The following is a 24131-nucleotide window of genomic DNA, read 5'->3' as shown; positions in this document are numbered from 1 at the left end:
TCACCAAAACCAAAAAATTCTAAACACTTAAAAATAAATGTATGCTCTACTGTATCAAAAGCTTTATAAAAGTCCACAAATAAGATATAACTATCATCTTCTATAAGATCACTGTCATCTATCAGATCCAGAATTAAACGGATATTATTACAAATATGCCTGCCTTTCATAAAACCAGATTGCGTCTCATCAATAATCTGAGCCAACCCTTTCTTTAATCTATTCGCAAATATCAAAGCTAATAATTTTGCATCATTATTCAACAGAGTTATAGGTCTCCAATTTTCTAATATTAGCTTATCCTTGTCAGGTTTGGGAATAAGTGAAATCAAACCCTGTTTCAGAGAAGGTGGCATTTCTTTTTTTTAAGCTTCTTCAAAAACACCAAATAAAAAATCAATTAACAAATCTTGAAAAAATTTATAAAATTCACTACATAAACCATCATTCACAGGGGATTTATTGTCTTTTAACTTATCAATATTAATATTTATTTAGTTCTTAGTAATTTGTTGATCACATTGTATACGGAATTCCTCATCTATAAATCTAGTGTCTCTCCTTATGGAATGCAAAAATACATCCATATCCGACCTGTTCTGTCTTGCTGAGTATAAAGTTTTGTAAAAATCTGTAACATATAAAGCTATATCTCTGAGATTATCTGTAATACTGCCATTAATTTTTAATTTGTCAATCAATTTATATTCTAAATTTCTTTTTTCTAAATTATAAAAATATTTAGTATTTTTTTCCCCTTCTTCCATCCACATTCTTCTTGATCGTATAAATGCACCTTTAGCTTTTTCTTCATAAATCTGATCTAATTGCAATTGCAAAAGATTCAATTTTTCTTTTTCTTCCTGACTGTAATCAGTAATCTGCGTTAATTCGATTATATCTTTAATAAGAGTATCTTCTTTATTTCTTTTTAACATAACTAGGGTTTTGCTCCTTTTAATAGCTAACTCCCTAATTTTATACTTCATAAATTCCCAATTACTGCCGAAAGAATTGTTCTGTAATGCCTTTCTATAACAATTTTTTTATAATTAAGTTAGCATCCTTTACAAATTGGTCATCTTCCAAAAGAGTTTTATTAAATTTCCAGTAATTAAATTTTTTGGTTTTTAAAGATCCAGATGTATTAATCGACAAAAAGATACCTTTATGATCCGTCAAAACTGCAGGACTCATATAGACATCAGTAGTGAGGTTCTCCAATTCTTTTGAAATGAGCCACATATCAATTCTAGACTGTTTAGAAAAATCTCGATTACTCCATGAAAACTGACTTAATCCCGGGTTCAAACATCTCCAGATATCAATTACACCCAAGCTAAAGCATAGATTTTCCAAATGAACAGACTCACCTCTATGATTAACCCTTTGAGGCCATCTATCCATACTCTCATCAAACACTGTATTAAAATCTCCACCCAAAATTATTTTAGCTTCTGAAAATCTATTTAAAACCTGTTTTATACTATCTTCTAGTTCCTGAAAAAGAAGTCTATTTTGTATTTTATTATTGGTGGCATATACATTAACAAGTATAAACTGTTTCCCCCCAATATCAACTGTTAAAATGATCCATCTCCCAGAATGGTGCATACTACTGTGAAGAATTTTCCCTTTAAAGTTTCCTTTCAAAACAGCAACACCTGCTGAGTGATTAGTACCATTGGAAAGCCAAATATCATCCCCCCACTGATTCCTCCAAAACTGCAAATCCGATTGACATGCATGCGTTTCCTGTATAAAATAAAAATCAGCATTCGCTTTCTTACAAAACAAAATAACTGCTTTTCTTTTCATAACATTTCGAATACCTCTGACATTAATAGAGAAAATAGAAAAAGACATACACAAAAGCAAATAACTAACTCTAAGACTGTCTAAACTATTGAGTTTTTCAAAGAACCAGAACTATAACAGTCCTTAACACTTAACTACACCATTCCAAACTAACACTAAAGAAACACTAGTATATACTGGTATAACAAATAAAACCAAACATAATCATTAACTGAGCAGTCACTGGGAGCAAATCTCCTTCCCGTCCACAAAGGCCCTCGCTCCCACAAAGTAGGCTCTCCTCCCCTCTCTTCTGGCAGCTTCAACCTGGGGCCACAGCTGGTTCCTGGTGCTCCTGTCCGCGGCAGACAGGTCCTCTGCAAACCTCAGTTTGTTCCCATTCAAATACTCATTCCCCCTCGCTGCTCGCCACAGCATGTCCCTCACCGTCCTCTTGGTGAACTGTATTATAATCGATTTGGGGCGCACTTGCCCAGACATGTACGCTCTCCCGAGCCTGTGAACAAAGTCAATGGCCGATATCACGTCCTCCTGGTCCGGCAGGGTCCTTTTACAGATACCCTTCACTGTTGCAACAAGGTCCTTATCACGTTCCTCTTTAACTCCAAATAATTTTAAATTCCATCATCGACGGTATCTATCTACATCGTTCACTTTCAATTCAAGTTCTTTAATATGCTTTTCTTGTTCGGTATTTACTTGTTTAAGAACTTTTACTTCACTCTTTAAGTCTTCAACCTCTTTAAACACACAGTCCATGGACTTTTTAAGACTTTCGATTGCGACTGTATTAGATCGAATCATTTCCTTCAGCTCACCCATGCTCTGTGCCATCATGTTGAAGATGTTGCTCTGGATCTCCTCCAGCGTCAGGTCGCCCCTTCCTCTCTTGGCTGCCGGGGTTTTCACAGGTGTGCTGGGCAGGGACTCCGGCTCTTCCTCCGGCAGCTGAGTCTCACTAGGGCTGCGAGCGCTCGCGTACGAGCGCATCTCCAGCACTCTTTCCACGTCCCCTCCAGCTGCTTCACTTTTCCCTTTAGTTGCCATCAATTTTCTTGTAGTGCTATACATATACGATTGAGGTATCTTAGATTTCTCCTTCAAAGACCCAGCACTCTCTTTTCTTTTCCCAGTGTTACTCATATCGAAATTCTTAAACCTAAAAAAAATCGTTTTTTTTTCTTTCAGTTATAACTGAAGTTTAAACAACTACTGTTAAGTCCTTACTTTTCAGTAGTCAAAAAAAGCAAAAATTAACATTCAGGTCATGAAAAACTCAAAAAAACTCCTCAACCACTAAACTTTACCTCCCACCTGAACGCCATCTTGAACGTCCCTACACTTGATTATAATGCCGTTATGTGTCGAAGCAGGAATTTACGTCATCCTACCACTGCAACACGGGGAATAGAGGGAAATGAGCACACGCTACGAATTGTCTCACTCACTCCCTAGAGTCGTAAGACGCATTGAAGGGTGCACCCCCATCACTTATCGTTGCGCCTCGGTGAAAGGAAAGCTCTTGAGCAGTCTTTGAAACAGCTCGGATGAAACACTTGATTGCTTCCATGTGCATCTGTAGCTCATTTCTTATTTTCACTTCACGCCACCCAAAGCATTTCTAAAACAGGAGATTCGCGTTTGGGAATGCGCCCTGCCCTACAAATAAAACAGGTCTACGGGTCTGAAACCTGCTCCAAGGAAAACAGTTTTGTTGCGCTTTTGATCAAAGGGAGATTCGCTGTTCTTACTTTTTGATGACATAACACCCAAAGGGGCTTCTTTGGAGCTGGATTCCAACCAGCATCCTAAAGTTTCTTGGTGGTATCCTTTACAGTCCTCTGTTCGGTCAACAAGGGACAGAAGGGGGCAGCTTTCCTCACACATACAGTGCAATGTACTGTAGTGTTCCCCTTCATTGAATTCGCAGTTCTGCATCAGACCTCTAACTCGTTTCCTTAGCTTGGATTTAAGCCATGAAGCAGGCTTCTACTGTATAAACGTCTAGAGGAATCACAAACTATTTGAGAGGCCATCATCCCAGGGGGAACTGACAAAGTCTATCCCTAAACACCTAGCGCAGTCTCTCGAGAGACTGTCAAAAATCGCTTTCTCCGTTTGCGTTGCAAGTAAGTGAAAACGCGGTCTCAACCCAGAGACACTTGGCAGCAGCGGCACGTAAATACTGTTACTGTCACTGCTTGATACCGACATTAGCCTACTATACCATGTTCAGCCACCGCTAGAAAATGTACGGCTCTAGTACCGGAGCAAACAACAGGAGGGCCAACGTCGAACGGGCACACGTGTCAGACATGGAGAGCGACAAGGATGGGATTTGAACCCATGCATGCAGAGCACAATGGATTAGCAGTCCATCGCCTTAACCACTCTGCCACCTCGTCAACGAAAGTGGGCTGTCCGGACATGGGTTGGCGCGCTCCAGATGATCTTTTTCTTTTTTTTCCCTCGTACTCGAGGGTCATTTTCCTGTTCCACATGCGATTTCAACATTTTCCTTGGGAGATGTCAAGCCAGCAAGCCACTGCTGTGGTTCAGTGGCCAGTGTGGAGTTCAGTGGCCCTGTTGTACACAGAAAGCACATTGAGCTCCTTGGACATGAAAAGTTCCAGATAAAAGCCATTTGTCATCCTTTCTCTTGGTGTCGATGTTGCTATTGTATGTAAAGGTGGCAACTTGCTCAGCGAGCAGGCGGAGCGCACACCAAATGCAGATGTGTCTGAGTGGTGTGTCCAAGTGGCTGCAAAAGGACAGCACTCCCGGGGCTGTTTCAATGTAACAGATTTACTCCAGGGAAAGGCAGCATGACATTGAGAGTAGCTCAAGCTTTCAGCACCCGTATCGGACTGCGTGTATGCAGACACCGCTCAGAATCCCCTGTACGATTCTCCTTCAATTCCGTTTTGCAGTGCTTTAGCTCTTTCAAAAGGCTTCGCTTTGCTAGTCACAATCCAAGGCTCGTGACAGCATTTGAAAACACTCACCACTGCGTTGGCCGGGAATCGAACCCAGGTCAACTGCTTGGAAGGCAGCTATGCTCACCACTATACCACCAACAAACGCCCACGGGAGCCCTGCAGGACACCACCAGAGAATGGTCACGATTTCGGAAGCTGAAGCTGACGTGCTGATTCCACACATCCTGAATAAATCATGATATTGTTAGTTGCTGTAGCTAGACATTCAAATGAGTTTCATGGCCAGATGGACTGTTTCCTCCAGCGGTATAGTATTGCAGTGAGACAGCACGATGCCTGCAAGACTATGTCACGCTAAACGCCACAGATTGTGTTTGTCCGTTCGTGTCAGTCGTCCTGCAGCCACGGGAAGTGGGACACAAACATGCTGCAATGCTTTCAAGACGTTAGGATTTGTTTGTGCAACATCCGAGAAGAGTACTTGTGGCTTGAATGTGAACTGTACGTGCCCGCCCCCTTTCCTCTGTAATGCATGAGTTCCTCCCGGCATGCCCTTCGTCATTGTTCTGTCATCTTGTATTTAAAGGGTTGTATTTCTGCTGCTGAAAATAAGCAACGGTTTTCTCACAACACCCTTTGTTCCCGACGGAGCCCTTGTCTGTCATGAAATTCATCAAAACCTCAAGTTAGAAGAAGAAGACGGCAAATATGAAGCGTTACAGCAATGACATGCCATGAGACGATTGATAACGATTTCCATAGGATCCCCGCAGTTGCCTGGCAACCCGTCAGCTTTGCGCAGTGGCAGTACCGTAGCCTGTGAGGTTTAGCCGAGGCGCGATTATTGCTAGTTGAAAACTTTTCCCAATACCCCGCTTCCGCCGGTTTGCAATACAATCGGCGAAAGCAATTTTTGACAGTCTCGTCAGAGACTGAGCAAGGTGTTTAAAGACAGATTTGGTCATGGTGACATCATGGTAGAAAGAAACGCTCTTTAGCTCTTTCAGCGTTATGCAGAGAACAGCGTCTGTCGAGATCACTTTTGAGTCAGCGCGAAACGCCGTGTGCTGTCAGTTTGATTTCATATTGCTCGTAGCGGCGCCCGGCTTTTGTCTGTCAAACGTTAGGTTGCGCTTCTTCATGCTGCATCGTTGGCATGAGTGGAGCTGTTTAAACGTCTGTACTTACTGCGCCCCATAAGAAATTGTTTGTCCTCGTTCAAAAGAGATTGTGCGATGTCCTTTGACAGTTTGATAAGAGCGTAAATAAAAAGGCGATTCCTGCGTCTACCACTAATGTAAGAGCTATTTCAAGTGCGGCGTGGTGCGGCTTTTCAAATGCTTGTGGGCATTTCTCTGTTGATGATTCTTTTTTTGTGTAACAAAGTGGCATTTTCATGTCCGGACGGGGAGACTTTATCATTCCGACATGAAGCCACCCTTAAGTCCTCTGAGGCGTGTCTGTCTGCAAGGCTTGTATTTTGGAAATGTTTTTTTGAAACGGAGAACGACTTTGAAACAGGCTTCCGCCCGCGCCTCGCGATCCAGGTAAGATTGTAGCAAGAACGCAGCGGCAGCAGGGCTTGCTGTAGTCGTGGCCGCGTGGTTGAGGCGATGAGCTAGAAATCTATTGGGGTCTCCCCGCGCAGGTTTGAATCCTGCCGACTACGTTGTCCACCTCCTGTCGTTGTGTTCCGGCGCAAGCAAAGAAGCGCGCCTCTTTGCTGTTCCTGGTGGTTTTAAAACGCCAAATTGCTTGTACCCGCTCCCTTGGAAATAAATTCTTCAGCGTCCACGAATGGCATTTTGCAGCTGGAAGCAGATGTCGACGCTTTTTGCACAGAGCACCAAAAAAGCGTCTTTTTTGAAGGCCCAGGCACTGAGCATTGGTGGTTCAGTGGTAGAATTCTCGCCTGCCACGCTGGAGGCTCGGGTTTGATTCCCGGCCAATGCAGTGGCTTTTGCAGCGAGCGGCTCCATCACTTGCATCCCCTTGCAACTCGTAACTGAAAACCCACTGAAGCTAAGCAGGTGTGAGCCAGGTCAGTACTCGGATGAGGGTGAGCTACAGGGAAAAACAAAGCTTCCAGCTGGAAGCGGTGTTAATGGTGCCGGCGGGGGGGCGCTCACCCTGAGGTCTGTGCGGGTCCCAATGCCCCAGTATAGTGACAGAGATGCTGTGTTGTAAAAGGGCGCTGTCGTTTGGATGAGATGTAAAACCGAGGTCACAGCGCTCTGTGGTCATTAAAAATGACCACCAAAACCTTTGACAAAAGCTCTTGGTAATTGATGGTCTTCAATAATGCTTCTCCTTTAGGTACATTTTAAATCAGCTGACAAATTCTGTGAAATGGGGGGGCACTTCGGCCAGTGTAGGATTTGGGTTACAAGAACCATGAAACTGCGCGAGAAAGCCCTGTTGTAACAGAAGGAATAAGGTTCTTGATCCCGAGATGAAGTAAAACAGATGAGTTTATTGCATGCAAGGAACAATAAAGCCGAAGTCTTGTTTCCAGCAAGAAACAACAAAACTGAAGTTTTGTTCGATGTGCCGGTACAAACTTTTAGGTTATATAGTCCTTGCTTGCTGCTTCAGACGTCATTCGATGTTATGGTAAGGGGGGGGGGTCATGGTATTTGGCCAGTTAAGAGGCCCTTGCTAAATGGTCAGTTTAAGATTATGCCCCCAGGGGGTTCCTTGCTCGCATCTGGAATCCTTATCAGTTAACCCCCTTTCCTGCCATAAACCCCTGTTGCTTAGAAGTCTAATTTTCAGGCAGAACTGACTTAAGTTATTAACTCTTTTAACATCTTGTCTCTTACTTCATTCCCCCATTCCCCCTTTATAAAATATGGCATACGTCAGGATTGCCTATTTTTACACATACAATGTCAGGGCAGATCTTTCCTTTTTAGATGTACAGGCATGCATTACCATGACATTGTGCATTCCACGGTTACAACAAGATGTTATTGATGTTTTTGTACAAGTGATAGTTACAATTATACACATAAAACAATCCTAATCCTACAAATACATAAAGTCCTACCCCACAGGACCCAAATGCAGACCTCAGCCATGTGGAGATCTATCGTCAGGATCTTGGAACAGCAATATTGACCCAACTCCGATTATAATTTTTTTGGCTGAATAGATATGCCAACACCCGGAATGTATTGATACCATATTCCCAGTAATGCTCCTCAGGCCTAACAAGCACACTGTTGGTCTTAGGAAGCATCAGATACAGAAAAGGTAACAACATCCTTCTTTCTCTTCACTCAGTCTCTGGTGCCGTGGGTCGGTGAAAGTGCGATGCGCGGATCCAGCGATCTCATCCTGTCACTCAGATGGCACAATCAGTAGTTGGTGGCACTTGATATGGTCCCTCCCAGCAGGATTGCAACGTCTGGCAGGGTATCTCTTCTTCACCTACACCCACTCGCCAGGTATCCGGTCGTGTCTCCCCTCTGCTGGAGGTCCCCAAGGGTCCGGCACCTGTTCACGAGCCCTGTGCACCGCTTCAGTTAACAAACCTACAACACTTTAGTAGAGAGTTAGTAAATTCATCATTGCGTTAGCCAAACTTGGCCTCCAGGGAGTTTCTTTGGCTGCCCGTGATGATCTCAAATGGGCTCAGTCTCAAAGTTCCGTTTGCTCCAGCCCGCAAACCGCACAGGACTGCAGGTAGAGCATCTACCCATGGTGTCCCTTCAGTCGATATTTCCTTAGTTGGTCTTTCAGACTGTGGGTGATGGGGGCAATGTGACTTCCAACTTACCCCTAGTGAGGCAATTACAGCCTGGCACACCTTCCCAGTGTAGTCTGCCCCTAGATCAGTATCCAAGGGGCAGGGCAGTCCGTACCATGGGATCATCTTTGTCATACACTTGGGTATGTGCCAGCCCACATCACATCATCATACAACCCCACATTCTTTACACATTTGTTCTAACCACTATTAAACATCTATTAAAGGCCTCAACCTGAATTCTCCCCTTTCCCCAATAGAGGTTTCACAGGGGTCTCAGACTCCCGCTCTCCCAGTGCCGCTCGTCTGGCATCTGCATCTGCATGGTTGTTACCTTGAGTTACTGGAATTCTTTATTTATTGTGTTATTGACACCTTACTCAAGCTGCTTCTGTCGGCAGCTGTAAAACTACAAATCAGTTCAGAGACAAGCCCAGTATTCTTAACTGGAGTCCCTGCCGTTGTGAGAGAATCCTATTTCTCCATAGCCATCCAGAATTGTGGCCTACATGCAACAAATACATACATTATATACATATACAGTAACCCTTTGTCCACACTTACATACAAAGGAATGGTTGATCCATCTGAGGAAACCCCAGTCTCAGCACCTGTAAGAGAGCTTGTTTCAAATTATTACAGGCGGCTTTTGCTGCGGGAACCAAGGCAATCTTGTCCTTGTACTGCACTCCCCCCTTAAGCAGATCTGTTAAGAGTTGTGCTCACCCCGTAAAAACATTGCACCCAGGCCCTGTTAAAATTTCACAATGCTAGACACAAAAGGGCCTTATCATAACTGCTTCTATTAGACACTCTAAAGCTGAAGCAACTCAGACTTGTGGGTTTCCTCGTCAGGGGAAGCACTCAGAATACCATCAACATACTGAGTGATCACAGTCAGTTGGAGCCACGTGATACCCTGTTCTGGATAGTCATTCTTTGTAATGCATAGTATTCCAACCCAATAGATCTGGAATAAAACCACCCATTAAAATCTGGTACTCGGCAAGTAAAACTTGCTGCCCCAATACTCCTGTGGCCTCCTGCCGTCTTCCCATATACAAGGGATTTACAGGATCTAATCGTTAGGTAAACAGATCTTCTCACAAGACGTTATTCTCCCCAGTCTCGATTCTAAACCTACAGCGTTTCAGCATGTCTGGTTTCGAGACATTCGAATAAATCCAAATTGTTTCCATTATTGCAACTAATTGTATAAAAATACAAAAACTGTTTATCTAACTACTTTTACGTCCACCTGTACTGTACTTATATGTTTCAGACGCTCTTATATTTTCCAATTTCCTTAAGTTGATTTTCGTCAAGTCTCTTTAGTTATGTCTCTAGCCAGTCCCGCTGGCTAAACACACTCACACCGTCATTTAGTATACCAAAACTCACAGCTACACACATACATGCCGGCACACAAATTCATAAAACACACATACACTTCGAGAATATATTTTTCTCTTCGTACTACAATGTGCTGTTTTCTTGTTTTACTTCTACATGAATCCTTTTAATTCCTGAAGCGCACTCCAGGTTCGCTGCATTCCTAATTTCGGGTGCGGTACTTTAGCCCACCGGTCAATATCTTCCGGTTTTGGATTTGATCGTATGGGGGAATCAGGGAAGGTAGGTGCGAGTGCGGACCCCCTCGACGGGGTGCGAGACACTTAGAGTGACGCTGTCATCAACAGCGCCAGCCCCCGCTACATCAGGCTCTCTCCCACTTAGGGTGAGAGTACAGGTCTGCGGGCGCCCTTTGTTTAAGAAGGGAGTCCCTGTTCCGTCTCTATCACACTCGTACCAGGTGTCATCCCACCCAGACCCTCCGTCTCCATATGGTCACTGTGGGAATTGATCCCAATTATTTTCATTTCCTGCCTGTCTGTTCCCCTATGGGAGAGCAGGATATAACACATTAACTAGTGCAGTGCGACCAGGAACTAATTCTTCTTTTAGTTTCTGATTCTCCTGCACTGCCTCTTTTCGCTTTTGTTTATACTCTTTCATAGTGAGTAAAGTATCTTTTCTTCCAGGTTTTTGTTTTCCCCGTAAACACACTTTTAAGAAGTCACATCCCAATTTCTTTTTTTTCTCATGTATCTGCCACCACTGGTGCTGGCCGTGCACCAGGGTGGGAGCTACAGTGCCTTGCGAAAGTATTCGGCCCCCTTGAACTTTTCAACCTTTTGCCACATTTCAGGCTTCAAACATAAAGATATAAATTTTTTATTTTATGTGAAGAATCACCAACAAGTGGGGACACAATTGTGAAGTGGAACGAAATCTATTGGATTTTTGAAACTTTTTTAACTAATAAAAAAATGAAAAGTGGGGCGTGCAAAATTATTCGGCCCCCTTGCGTTAATACTTTGTAGAGCCACCTTTTGCTGCGATTACAGTTGCAAGTCGCTTGGGGTATGTCTCTATCAGTTTTGCACATCGAGAGACTGAAATTCTTGCCCATTCTTCCTTGCAAAACAGCTCGAGCTCAGTGAGGTTGGATGGAGAGCGTTTGTGAACAGCAGTTTTCAGCTCTTTCCACAGATTCTCGATTGGATTCAGGTCTGGACTTTGACTTGGCCATTCAAACACCTGGATACGTTTATTTGTGAACCATTCCTTTGTAGATTTTGCTGTATGTTTGGGATCATTGTCTTGTTGGAAGATAAATCTCCGTCCCAGTTTCAGGTCTTTTGCAGACTCCAACAGGTTTTCATCCAGAATGGTCCTGTATTTGGCTGCATCCATCTTCCCCTCAATTTTAACCATCTTCCCTGTCCCTGCTGAAGAAAAGCAGGCCCAAACCATGATGCTGCCACCACCATGTTTGACAGTGGGGATGGTGTGTTGAGGGTGATGAGCTGTGTTGCTTTTACGCCAAACATATCGTTTTGCATTGTGGCCAAAAAGTTCGATTTTGGTTTCATCTGACCAGAGCACCTTCTTCCACATGTTTGGGGTGTCTCCCAGGTGGCTTGTGGCAAACTTTAGACGAGACTTTTTATGGATATCTTTGAGAAATGGCTTTCTTCTTGCCACTCTTCCATAAAGGCCAGATTTGTGCAGTGTAAGACTGATTGTTGTCCTATGGACAGACTCTCCCACCTCAGCTGTAGTTCTCTGCAGTTCATCCAGAGTGATCATGGGCCTCTTGGCTGCATCTCTGATCAGTCTTCTCCTTGTCTGAGCTGAAAGTTTAGAGGGACGGCCAGGTCTTGGTAGATTTGCAGTGGTCTGATACTCCTTCCATTTCAAGATGATCGCTTGTACAGTGCTCCTTGGGATGTTTGAAGCTTGGGAAATCTTTTTGTATCCAAATCCGGCTTTAAACTTCTCCACAACAGTATTACGGACCTGCCTGGTGTGTTCCTTGGTCTTCATGATGCTCTCTGCGCTTTCAACAGAACCTTGAGACTATCACAGAGCAGGTGCATTTATACAGAGACTTGATTACACACAGGTGGATTCTATTTATCACCATCAGTCATTTAGGACAACATTGGATCATTCAGAGATCCTCGCTGAACTTCTGGAGTGAGTTTGCTGCACTGAAAGTAAAGGGGCCGAATAATTTTGCACGCCCCACTTTTCATTTTTTTATTAGTTAAAAAAGTTTCAAAAATCCAATAGATTTCGTTCCACTTCACAATTGTGTCCCACTTGTTGGTGATTCTTCACATAAAATAAAAAATTTATATCTTTATGTTTGAAGCCTGAAATGTGGCAAAAGGTTGAAAAGTTCAAGGGGGCCGAATACTTTCGCAAGGCACTGTAATTTCACTGAAGAAATTAAAAAGTCTCAGGTTAAATTGCACTTTTATTTTTGTCATTTTGGTACAAGAATTTCTTTTAGACTGATTGTTCATTTAGTATATTGAGTGAGAAACTAATGGATGTTTTTTCACCTTAAAAAAAATATGGTGATGCAGTTTAATAAAAGTTCTTTTTTGAGCGATGTGCATTCTCTAAGCTACCAAGCACTTTTGTGCCAATGAATTCTGGTGCCATGTAGTGTCTAGTAATGTTACAACTTTTGCGTTGTATGTAATTTAGTCACAATATGGCAGCAGAGTTTATTTGCACAATAACTGGACAGTTCATGGCAAAGATGAATTCTAAGTGCTCACTTTGGTCAGCACTTGATTTAGAATGAATCTTTGTCATTAACTCTTCAGTTAGATGTTTCTTGGGGTAGCGGTAACTTTGCAGAATCTGAATTTTTTTATTTGTGTTTGACTAGTTTGGCTATTTGTGGATTTTGTCTGACATTTTTATGAAACGTCAAGATTGCAGATGAGTTCAAATGCCTTGCGTTTAGTGAATATTATTTGTACTATATTTACATTGCATTTGGTGAAAGGAAATGAGAGAGGTGAGGTAATGTTATTGTCAAACATTTCATATAATGTTAGATAATGTTATTGTCAAATCAAAGTTGGGTTGCTTTTATGTGTGAACATTATCTATAGTCCATTAAAGATTGTTTACACTGTTTGCATCTTTTGGCACATTTACTTTCATTTGTTCCTTGTTTCATCCTATTTCACACTCAATGTTAAATCAGATCTAAAGACAACACATTAAAAGTGGTAACATCTTTACCACTTGTAATGTGTAACATCAAATGCTGTGGCATTTGAGAAAAACAAAACACCCTTATACCTAGATCCCACATTTGTAAGCAGTTTATCTTATCCAGAGAGTGCAAAGTCCCCTATTCTCCTATTCCTACTGAAGGTCCAGCCCATTGAGGACCATTTCATGTAGTCTTAAGTAAAGGTCAGTGATTTCAAACACATCATCTGGCATTGCAAAGTTCTGTTCAGCCATCAGTTCAACACAAAGATGGAAGACATCCTCATCACAGGGGTAGTCCTTTACACAACAGTCTTCTCGACAGATATCGACTTTGATTTGGTCAACTGCCTGCAAATAGTTCTGTGCGCCATATAAACTAGGGGCAGCATACATCGCTGAAGGTCGTCCACTGGGAGCGCGAGGGTTGTGGGTTGGCCTTATTCTGTGATTATTCCAGGCAGTCAGCACTTCATTGAGCTCCTCCTATAGAAATCAATAGAAATCAATTGTTTTGAAATAAGGTTTGTTAAATCACTTTATGGAACTCAAAGAAGAGATCTTTAATAAGTATAATAGTATAAAACATAGTATAATTTTATGTTTTACTATTCATATCAAAATCTGTAATGACAGGTATGTTACATTTACCTGTATGGTGTTTTGGAAGCAAAACTGAATGAGTGATTTGTCGATGAAGGTGTCAACAAAATGCCATCTTCTCTCAGCTGGTCAAAATGGTCCATCCAAAACTGACTGCACTGTGCTCTTAGTGTAGCCCACCAGCGTTCAATTCTCTGATTCCCAGTGCTTGGGCAAAGAGTGACACATTCTGTGCTATCCTCATTCATTTCGCCCAGAAACTTTTGCATTACAGCAATGTGGGTGTTTTCGGTTCCATGATCAAGTCGTACTCTTTGTGGAAGACCATTGTTTTTATAGACAGCGTCTATAAAATAATCCGCAATAATTCATGGGTCATTATTGGTTTTGTATGCTTCTAACCAGATCATTTTTCTCGAGAAGCCATCAATGCACCCGTTGATGCATATCCCGTAAGGTTTTAATTTGTCATACCCATCAATATGCCACACATAGTTTGGTCCGCGGCTGTAATACTGCCGGCGTCTCAGGCGATTTTGCGCACGCAGATCTACTCCTCGCCAGTCCATAAGGTGCAGTAACTGACGGACAGTCTCTCTATCCATTATTATCCCTGTCATCCAGCATTTCTGGTGCATCCACCGATAGCCATGATGTCTGCCAGAAGTCTGTAGCTGTTGGTGTATGAATGAGGCGACCTCCGCTTCATCTGTCTTGTTTCGCCTTCGCCAGAGCTGATTCTTACACAGCATTCTTTCCAAGGTCCGAAGACTCAGTTTTACATTGTGTGATTCCTCCAATAACACCAAAATTTCATGGTTTGTGTAACCACGACAAAATAAGTCCTCTATAACGGTGTCCATCTTGCAAACCGTGTAGGGATTAAACGAGCAAAACTATTGTAGACCTGCATTAATTTGATTTTTATCAGGGCACTTGACAATACAACTCCCCATGCCTTTAGATCTTGTACGATTTATGAATGATTTTAAGTCGCAATTCTGAGTTACTAAGTCGCAATTCTGAGATACTAGGTCGGAAATCTGAGATACTCCCTGGCGGAAACGGGCTTCCATAGTTCTCTGCATAACGCTGAAAGAGTTTCTGTTGAGATGTAACAAGCTCGTTTCTTTCTACCATGATGTCACCATGATAAAATCTGTCTTTAAACACCTTGCTCAGTCTCTGACGAGACTGTCAAAAATTGCTTTCGCCGATTGTATTGCAAACCGATGGAAGCGGGGTATTGGGAAAAGTTTTCAACTAACAATAATCACGCCTCGGCTAAACCTCACAGGCTACGATACTGCTCCTGCGCAAAGCTGACGGTGGCCAGGCAACCATGGGGATCCTATGGAAATCATTATCAATCGTCTCATGGCATGTCGTTGTTGTAACGCTTCATATTTGTCGTCTTCTTCTTCTAGCTTGAGGTTTTGAAGAATTTCATGACAGACAAGGGCTCCATCGGGAACAAAGGGCGTTGTGAGAAAACCGTTGCTTATTTTCAGCAGCAGAAATACAACCCTTTAAATACAAGATGACAGAACAATGACGAAAGGCGTGCCGGGAGGAACTCATGCACTACAGAGGAAAGGGGGCGGGCACGTACAGTTCACATTCAAGCCACAAGTACTCTTCTCGGATGTTGCACAAACAAATCCTAACGTCCTGAAAGCATTGCAGCATGTTTGTGTCCCACTTCCCGTGGCTGCAGGACGACTGACACGAACGGGCAAACACAATCTGTGGCGTTTAGCGTGACATAGTCTTGCAGGCATCGTGCTGTCTCACTGCAATACTATACCGCTGGAGGAAACAGTCCATCTGGCCATGAAACTCATTTGAACGTCTAGCTACAGCAACTAACAATATCATGATTTATTCAGGATGTGTGGAATCAGCACGTCCCAGAGACAGCTTCCGAAATCGTAAGCATTCTCTGGTGGTGTCCTGCAGGGCGCCTGTGAGCGTGCGTTGGTGGTATAGTGGTGAGCATAGCTGCCTTCCAAGCAGTGGACCCGCGTTCGATTCCCAGCCAACGCAGTGGCGATTGGTTTCAAATACTGTCATGAGCCTTGGATTATGACTAGCAAAGCAAAGCCTTTTGAAAGAGCTAAAGCACTGCAAAACGGAATTGAAGGAGAATCTTACAGGGGATTCTGAGCGGTGTCTGCATACACGCAGTTCGATACGGGTGCTGAAAGCTTGAGCTACTCTCAATGTCATGCTGCCTTTCCCCGGAGTAAATCTGTTACATTGAAAGAATGCTTCTCGCAGGTTCAAAAAGGGACCCTTGTTAATTGGAGAAATCAATGATTTCGAATGAATTCTGTATGCGACATACACTACTGCTTGGGCACGTAACGGTGTTATATGCAAGTGCGGGACGTGAGGGTTTTCGTTTGTTCGTTTTGTTTTGCTCTGCTTTGCCTTGTTTTGCTTTCCATCGCGTTGGTAAGAGCGTAAATAAAAAGGCGATTCCTGCGTCCACCTCTATTGTAAGAGCTATTTCAAGTGCGGCTTTTGAAATGCTTGTGGGCATTTCTCTGTTGTTGATTCTTTTTTTGTGTGTAACAAAGTGGCATTTTCATGTCCGGACGGGGAGACTTTATCATTCCGACATGAAGCCACCCTTAAGTCCTCTGAGGCGTGTCTGTCTGCGAGGCTTGTATTTTGGAAATGTTTTTTTGAAACGGAGAACGACTTTGAAATAGGCTTCCGCCGGCGCCTCGCGATCCAGGTAAGATTGTAGCAAGAACGCAGCGGTGGCGGGGCTTGCTGTAGTCGTGGTCGAGTGGTTAAGGCGATGGACTAGAAATCCATTGGGGTTTCCCCGCGCAGGTTTGAATTCTGCCGGCTACGTTGTCCACCTCCTGTCGTTGTGTTCCGTTGCAAGCAAAGAAGCGTGCCTCTTTCCTATTCCTGGTGGTTTTAAAACGCCAAATCGCTTGTACCCGCTCCCTTGGAAATAAGTTCTTCATCGTCTGGGAATGGCATTTTGCAGCTGGAAGCAGATGTTGACCCTTTTTGCACAGAGCACCAAAAAAGCATCTTTTTTGAAGGCCCAGGCACTGAGCATTGGTGGTTCAGTGGTAGAATTTTCGCCTGTCACGCGGGAGGCTCGGGTTCGATTCCCGGCCAATGCAGTGGCTTTTGCAGCGAGCGGCTCCATCACTTGCATCCTCTTGCAACTCGCAACTGAAAACCCACTGAAGCTAAGCAGGTGTGAGCCAGGTCAGTACCCGGATGAGGGTGAGCTACAGGGAAAAACAAAGCTTCCAGCTGGAAGCGGTGTTAATGGTGCCGGCGGGGGGGCGCTGAGGTCTGTGCGGTTCCCAATGCCCCAGTATAGTGACGGAGACGCTGTGTTGTAAAAGGGCGCTGTCTTTTGGATGAGATGTAAAACCGAGGTCACAGCGCTCTGTGGTCATTAAAAATGACCACCAAAACCTTTGACAAAAGCTCTTGGTAATTGATGGTCTTCGATAATGCTTCTCCTTTAGGTACATTTTAAATCAGCTGAAAAATGCTGTGAAATGGGGGGGCACTTCAGGCCAGTGTAGGATTTGGGTTACAAGAACCATGAAACTGCACGAGAAAGCCTATACACTCTTATTCAAAGGAGGACAAAATAAATTCCCTGAGTTCGATTTCTTGCAGCACAGAGAGGCCCAACTTTGTGAGGCAGGTTAGCTCAGTTGGTTAGATCATGGTGCTAATAACGCCCAGGTTGCGGGTTTGAGCCTCGTACAGGCCAGGTCCTTTTCTCCTCTCTTACCAAAGCTGTTAGGTTCCTTTCCGTGGTGAGATGGGTTGTCATGCAACGCTGCCACATAGTGCCGACAGACAAGAGTGTTGCGGGAGAAGAGAAAAGTGTTTGAAGATTTAAGAGTGTCTTAGGTGGAGCCAAAATCAAGTGTCACAAATGGAAGTGGTTGGATTTCCAATGTTTAATATGGTAAAAATAAGCGGAAGTTATCTGCCGGTCCGGCACAGTCTGCCATGCTTTTGTCATTTACTGTAAAGTGGTGTCGAACTGGAGCCTCACCATTTGCATATGTGAGGCTCCAGTTATACATCGAGTGTCACATTAAATGACACAAATGAAGAGAGTTAAAGCAGCTGGAGAGTTTTTCTTACAACTTTTGAGCTGACACAGTTTTGGAAAATGTTTCCTTCATGCTGCACTGTACAACATAGGCATCCAAGAGTCTCCAAAACAAAACAGAATGGACAGATAGGAGAAAATTCCCACTTGTCCTGAAGTTCCCAAAATCCAGCACTGAACGTAAACAAAGTGTCTAAGTAGTGTGGGAATGCTAAACCTAACCCTAGCTGGAGTTTGAGCAATCCAGCACTGAGAGTAAAAAGATGAGTCAAAGTAATATCTAATCAGATTAGTTACCTTAGAGCTGTTTCAGAGTTTGCTCAAGAGTTTACCTTTCACAGATGCGCAAAGAAGAATGTTGGGGGTGCACGCTTCAAGGCGCCTTACAGCTGTAGGGAGCGATTCGAGACGATTCGTGGCGTGTGCTCGTTCCCATATACCTTACGCCCCGGGGTGCAGTGCTAGGATGACGTACAATACCGCTTTGGCACGTAACGGCGTTATATGCAAGTGCGGGACGTGAGGGTTTTCGTTTGTTCGTTTTGTTTTGCTCTGCTTTGCTTTGTTTTGCTTTCCATCACGTTGGTAAGAGCGTAAATAAAAAGGCGATTCCTGCGTCTACCACTAATGTAAGAGGTATTTCAAGTGCGGCGTGGTGCGGCTTTTCAAATGCTCAACAGGATGACTTCGCATGCATGTGTGCTTTCATGCAGTCGTGTGTGCAACCATGTCTGCTTACGTGCAAACGGGCGTGGTTTCATGTATGCAAAAAACTTTCCTGGGCTCTTCTGAAGCACATAAAATTATTTGGAGATATACATTTGTCTTGTTTTCCTCTTAGGCTTTAGAATTGATAACTTTTTTTTAGGATTCTAGCTTTCTCCCCTTGCAGGCATCGGGCACAGAGGACCTCATGGTTTTCCTAAAAATCTTTTTTTGTGTTCCTTGTTGTTCCAAACTTAATTTTAATCACTTTTAATTAGATATTTTATTAAAAATAGTGCAAAAAATGACTAATTTCACTAAAAATAATGTAACATAAAACTGATGTGTTTAACTTTATTGTAGTGTTTTAGAAACTACTATGTCTTCAAAAATGGTTATTTTTCACTCCTAGGAATGAAAGCTGTTGTTATATGATGTTTATTTTCAAATTTTGAAAAAATCAAAGGATTCTAGCTTTCTCCCCTTCAGGCATCGGACACAGAGAACCTCATGGTTTTCCTAAAAATCATTTGTTATGTTCCCTGGTGTTCCAAACTTAGTTTTAATCAATTTTAATTTGTTATTATGTTAAAAACAGGGTAATAAGTTTCTAATTGGACTATAAATAATGTCATATTGTCTGCTATAAAACTGTTTTCAACTCCATTGTAGAGATTCTAGAATCAACTAATAGAGAATTAAAATAAAAAAGGGCATAAGAAGACATTACCAACAACGACCACAAGATGGAGATGTTGTCTAGACATTACCAACAACGACCACAAGATGGAGATATTGTCCAAAGAGGCAAGAAGGGCAAAGCCGCGATAAGGAGATTGCTGTCAGAATGCACATCCGGATCCCAAACAGAATCTCTAGTAAAATATGATCATTTGTGAAACAGGCAAATGAGTGTCTGCTACAATATGATTGCTACATATCTGCATTTGTTGGTTTTTAAGGAGTAAGAGTGCAGGTGGTTTAAACCTGCGATCCAGTGTGTTGAAGTATTTCACAACACTACCCCTAGCACATCTGGAAATAAATCCTCATAATGATTATTGCCCTGGGCATGTACCAAAAAATCAGTGAGCATATACATATATCGCTGTGTTGAAGCTAGAGACACAGAATAAGTGCAAACACATCCTAAATACAGTGTTCCTGCACCTTTGACCTCATCCAGAATGTATCGTTTTTTGAAAGGGATTGCTGTCAGAATGCACAACTGAATCCCAAACAGAATCTCTAGTCAAATATGATCATTTGTGAAACAGGCAAATGAGTCTCTCAGGTGCCCATTGCTCATTTTCAGACACATTTATGCAATACTTTCACCATGCGTTGAGAAATAGGGATTAAAGATACCAGAGGTAAGGTTTAAAAGTGATTCTGAGGTGCAACACATCAGCGAAACAGCTAGGCATCTGAAATGCGGGGTTTGAGAGCCCTTCAGGGAACACCGTACCCTAAAGGTACCAGAAGTCCACTAGTATAAGCATTAAGTCACTGTCACCCCTGTTGCAATGTGATTGCTACATATCTTCATTTCTTTGTTTTTTAAGGAGTAAGAGTGCAGGGGGTCTAAATCTGCGATCCAGTGTGTTGAAGTATTTCACAACACTACCTGTAGCCCGTCTGGAAATAAATCCTCATTCTGATTATTGACCTGGGCATGTACCAATAAATCACTGAGCATATATATATATATCACTGTGTTGAAGCTAGAGACCTGTATGTAATAATATGATGCTAAAATGTTATTTTCACATATAGTAATTCAATAAATGATTGCTTATGCTTTATAAACAAATCTAATTAAAATAAAAGCTTAAGTTTTGTATTTATCTTGTACCATAGAACATGATTTTCTTTGTATTTCAATCCCACAAAGTGTCCAAATGACGCACTACATGATATAAGGAAGATTATCACATGCATATCACATGCATATCGGTATTATCTTTCTTATGAAAATGCATTCCTTTCATTACCTTTTACTTTTTAAAATGAACTCAAATTGTGTATAATGTAATAATGTAAGTAGAATAGATTCTAATAATATAATGATCCAGTGTGTTGCACTACTTCACTGCTTCACTGCTCTATGCCGTCTGGAAATAAATCCTCAGACTGCTTACTGCCCTGGGCATGTACCAATGAATTACAGGAGCACATCTATTTATCACTGCATTGAAGCAGGAGACACACAGTCTCTGCAAACACATCCTAAATACAGTGTTCCAGCACCTTTGACCTCATCCACAACGTATCATTTCTTGAAAGGGATTGCTGTCCGAATGCACATCTGAATCCCAAACAGAATCTCTAGTAAAATACGATCATTTGTGAAACAGGCAAATGACTGTCTCAGGGGCCCATTCCTCATTGTCAGACATATGTATGCAATGCTTTCACCGTGCATTGAGCAATAGGGATTAAAAACACCGCAGGTAAGGTTAGATGTCATGTTCTATGATCATTTCTTTCAGCATTAGGGACTAAATATACTAAACGTATGATACTAAAATGTTATTTTCACATATATTAATGTAATAAATGATTGCTTATGCTTTATAAATACATCTAATTAAAATAAAAGCTTAAGTTTTGTATTTATCTTGTACCATAGAACAAGATTTTCTTTGTATTTCAAGCCCACAAAGTGTCCTTTGATCTCTATTCTGTGGTAATCCACGATGACCCCGTTCTTCAGGTGATTCATCATGTCCTCCCTCGCCTGTTGAGAGGCCATCCTGATCTCTTCTGCCGTGGCGTGCTTCATACACGCCCTCTTCAAGTGAGCAGGAAGCTGATCAAAAGTATTCAGGTTTCATAAAAAAGTGAACACTTACTTGGTCTCAGTCACAGACTTTCCAATAGAAGCCATTGTGGAGTTCAGCAACTGCAGGTCCTAGAAGTGGGGAAGGAATTTTAAAAGAGAAATTGAATTACAATACAGAAGGAATGGCTGAGGGTTCACTGAAATATATAAATTCCAAAGACTGAGTCCATATAGAAACAACTACTTTTCATTTTCAGTATAAGAAAAAAAAAACATTATCTTCCAAAGCATCATAAAATTGTCCCTTCTTCCAGACTCTACTTCTCTCTTGTAGTAGTACAGCAGACCTTTCCAGGTGAGCAGATCACAGAGTCCGAAATGAGCTTCCTCCATCAAGCAAAGTACCTGAACATGACTCTGTCTTCATAAAAGCACCCCTGTAATAAAGAAATTAAATCCAAAATCAAGAGGGCAGTTGCCTACTGAAATACAAGAAGTCATCAATTTTAACCTAGCAACACATTAAAGGCTGCATCTATACAAGTGCGATTCTAGAAATGCTCACCAGATTACGTTTTAAGAAGGAACTGCGCCTCAGGTTCCGCCGAGATCTTAACTCGGATGGCAGGATTCAGAGTCCGGAGTGTGGACTGATGGCGAACGGAGGGTCCACATACTGTGGATCCCTCAGTGATCTTCCGCGTATTCAAACCGCCAGCGTGTGACTCACCTGTCCCCGTGACCTCATTGCTCTGCTCTCTCCTCTGTGCAGCCGAGCCCGACTCACGGTAAAGTGAAAAAAAAGATGCCCTCAACGTGAGATTTACTCTGGAGCGAGGATAGATGTTACCTTTTTATCATTGAACAGGATGTATGTGATGTGGCGACTAGGTTCAATTTTGTATCCTCTTTAAAAGATTAAGGACTGGGGTGAGCGTGATTTACCACCCTTTCAGCTAAGATCCCGACGTGCGCACCGTTTAAGCTGCATAGACTCGGTTGTTTAACTCTTCTCCATTAGCAAGGTTAAGGTTAAAGAAAAAAAACATTGCTGACTTCTTTTTTTTTTTGCCTGCCGCTAGCGCTGATTAGCAAGGTTTGTATTTCATGTTTTGCAAGTTGCATCCATTTTAAGAAAAACAAGTCGCATTAAAGACAGGAAATAAATACTTGCATTTAATTAAGTCTAGCCGTAGGCGGTTGTCCATAATGACCAGTTCTGTTAGAGAAGACAGAACAAAAAAGGCACCGCTGGGATTCGGACCCAGGACTTCCTGTTTACTAGGCAGGCGCTTTAACCAACTAAGCCACAGAGCCCCGGGAGTGCTGTCCTTTTGCAGCCACTTGGACACACCACTCAGACACATCTGCATTCGGTGTGTGCTCCGCCTGCTCGCTGAGCAAGTTGCCACCTTTACATACAATAGCAACATCGACACCAAGAGAAAGGATGACAAATGGCTTTTATCTGGAACTTTTCATGTCCAAGGAGCTCAATGTGCTTTCTGTGTACAACAGGGCCACTGAACTCCACACTGGCCACTGAACCACAGCAGTGGCTTGCTGGCTTGACATCTCCCAAGGAAAATGCTGAAATCACATGTGGAACAGGAAAATGACCCTCGAGTACGAGGGAAAAAAAAGAAAAAGATCATCTGGAGCGCGCCAACCCATGTCCGGACAGCCCAGTTTTGCCGACAAGGTGGCTGAGTGGTTAAGGCGATGGACTGCTAATCCATTGTGCTTTGCAGTCATGGGTTCGAATCCCATTCTCGTCGCTCTCCATGTCTGACACGTGTGCCTGTTTGACATTGGCCCTCCTGTTGTTTGCTCCGGTGCTAGAGCCATACATTTTCTAGCGGTGGCTGAACATGGTATAGTAGGCCAACGTCGGTATCGAGCAGTGACAGTAACAGTACTTACTGCGCCCCATAAGAAATCGTTTGTCCCTGTTCAAAAGAGATTGTGCGATGTCCTGCGGCGTTCGCAAAGCAAACCTTTGACAGTTTGAAAAGAGGAATTTATTCTGCTTACTGTGCGTGCAGTAGTTACAAAGTTGAACGTCTTTACACGATCTGCTGCAGTTTTCAGTGGGCGGGCTTTGTCAAATGGCTTGAAAAAACGCACTGTGTTTCGGCTCGGTAAACATCATGAGCAGTGTCCTGCATGTTTTCTGTGTATAGTTGTCTTTTAACGCATACAGAATTCATTCCAAATCATTGATTTCTCCAATTAACAAGGGTCCCTTTTTGAACCTGCGAGAAGCATTCTTTCAGTGTAACAGATTTACTCCGGGGAAAGGCAGCATGACATTGAGAGTAGCTCAAGCTTTCAGCACCCGTATCGGACTGCGTGTATGCAGACACCGCTCAGAATCCCCTGTAAGATTCTCCCTCAATTCCGTTTTGCAGTGCTTTAGCTCTTTCAAAAGGCTTCGCTAGTCACAATCCAAGGCTCATGACAGCATTTGAAAACATTCGCCACTGCGTTGGCCAGGAATCAAACCTGGGTCAACTGCTTAGAAGGCAGCTATGCTCACCACTATACCACCAACGCACGCCTGCAGGAAGCCTGCAGGACACCACCAGAGAATGCTTTTTAAAAAAAAAAATTATTAAACATATAGAATTTACAAATACAAATACAACAAGAGGATCAGAGTCATGTACAAGAGAAAAAAAACGCAGCAGAAAAAAGCATTTAACTACCAGAAGTAATTAAGTAATTATGTGATCAAATTGTATATTTTACACGTATCATATTTTCCTTGCTTTAATATTTCTCAATTATTTATAAACTTTAGTTTCAACATGCATGCGTTTCCTGTAAAAAATA

At 42.6% G+C, this 24131-nt stretch overlaps 6 non-coding genes across 6 annotated transcripts; 3 read left to right on the top strand and 3 right to left on the bottom strand.

Moving 5' to 3' along the window:
• Nucleotides 1-4826: 4826 nt before the first annotated feature.
• On the bottom strand, nt 4827-4902 carry trnag-ucc (transfer RNA glycine (anticodon UCC)). Its single transcript has one exon. It is a non-coding gene; the product is annotated as a tRNA-Gly (tRNA).
• A 645-nt stretch (nt 4903-5547) lies between these two features.
• LOC138226202 (U4 spliceosomal RNA) lies at nt 5548-5689 on the top strand. Its single transcript, XR_011184426.1, has one exon. It is a non-coding gene; the product is annotated as a U4 spliceosomal RNA (small nuclear RNA).
• A 9188-nt stretch (nt 5690-14877) lies between these two features.
• On the bottom strand, nt 14878-15019 carry LOC138226208 (U4 spliceosomal RNA). The gene has a single exon (XR_011184432.1). It is a non-coding gene; the product is annotated as a U4 spliceosomal RNA (small nuclear RNA).
• A 1754-nt stretch (nt 15020-16773) lies between these two features.
• trnad-guc (transfer RNA aspartic acid (anticodon GUC)) lies at nt 16774-16844 on the top strand. The gene has a single exon. It is a non-coding gene; the product is annotated as a tRNA-Asp (tRNA).
• A 6148-nt stretch (nt 16845-22992) lies between these two features.
• Nucleotides 22993-23074, top strand: trnas-gcu (transfer RNA serine (anticodon GCU)). The gene has a single exon. It is a non-coding gene; the product is annotated as a tRNA-Ser (tRNA).
• A 706-nt stretch (nt 23075-23780) lies between these two features.
• trnar-ucu (transfer RNA arginine (anticodon UCU)) lies at nt 23781-23852 on the bottom strand. Its single transcript has one exon. It is a non-coding gene; the product is annotated as a tRNA-Arg (tRNA).
• Between the last annotated feature and the right edge of the window lie 279 nt (nt 23853-24131).

Source organism: Lepisosteus oculatus, unplaced genomic scaffold (genome assembly GCF_040954835.1).
Source record: "Lepisosteus oculatus isolate fLepOcu1 unplaced genomic scaffold, fLepOcu1.hap2 HAP2_SCAFFOLD_113, whole genome shotgun sequence".
Taxonomy (NCBI): domain Eukaryota; kingdom Metazoa; phylum Chordata; class Actinopteri; order Semionotiformes; family Lepisosteidae; genus Lepisosteus; species Lepisosteus oculatus.
Note: the sequence above shows the minus strand (reverse complement) of the source record. Positions and strands in the feature narration are given on the sequence as shown.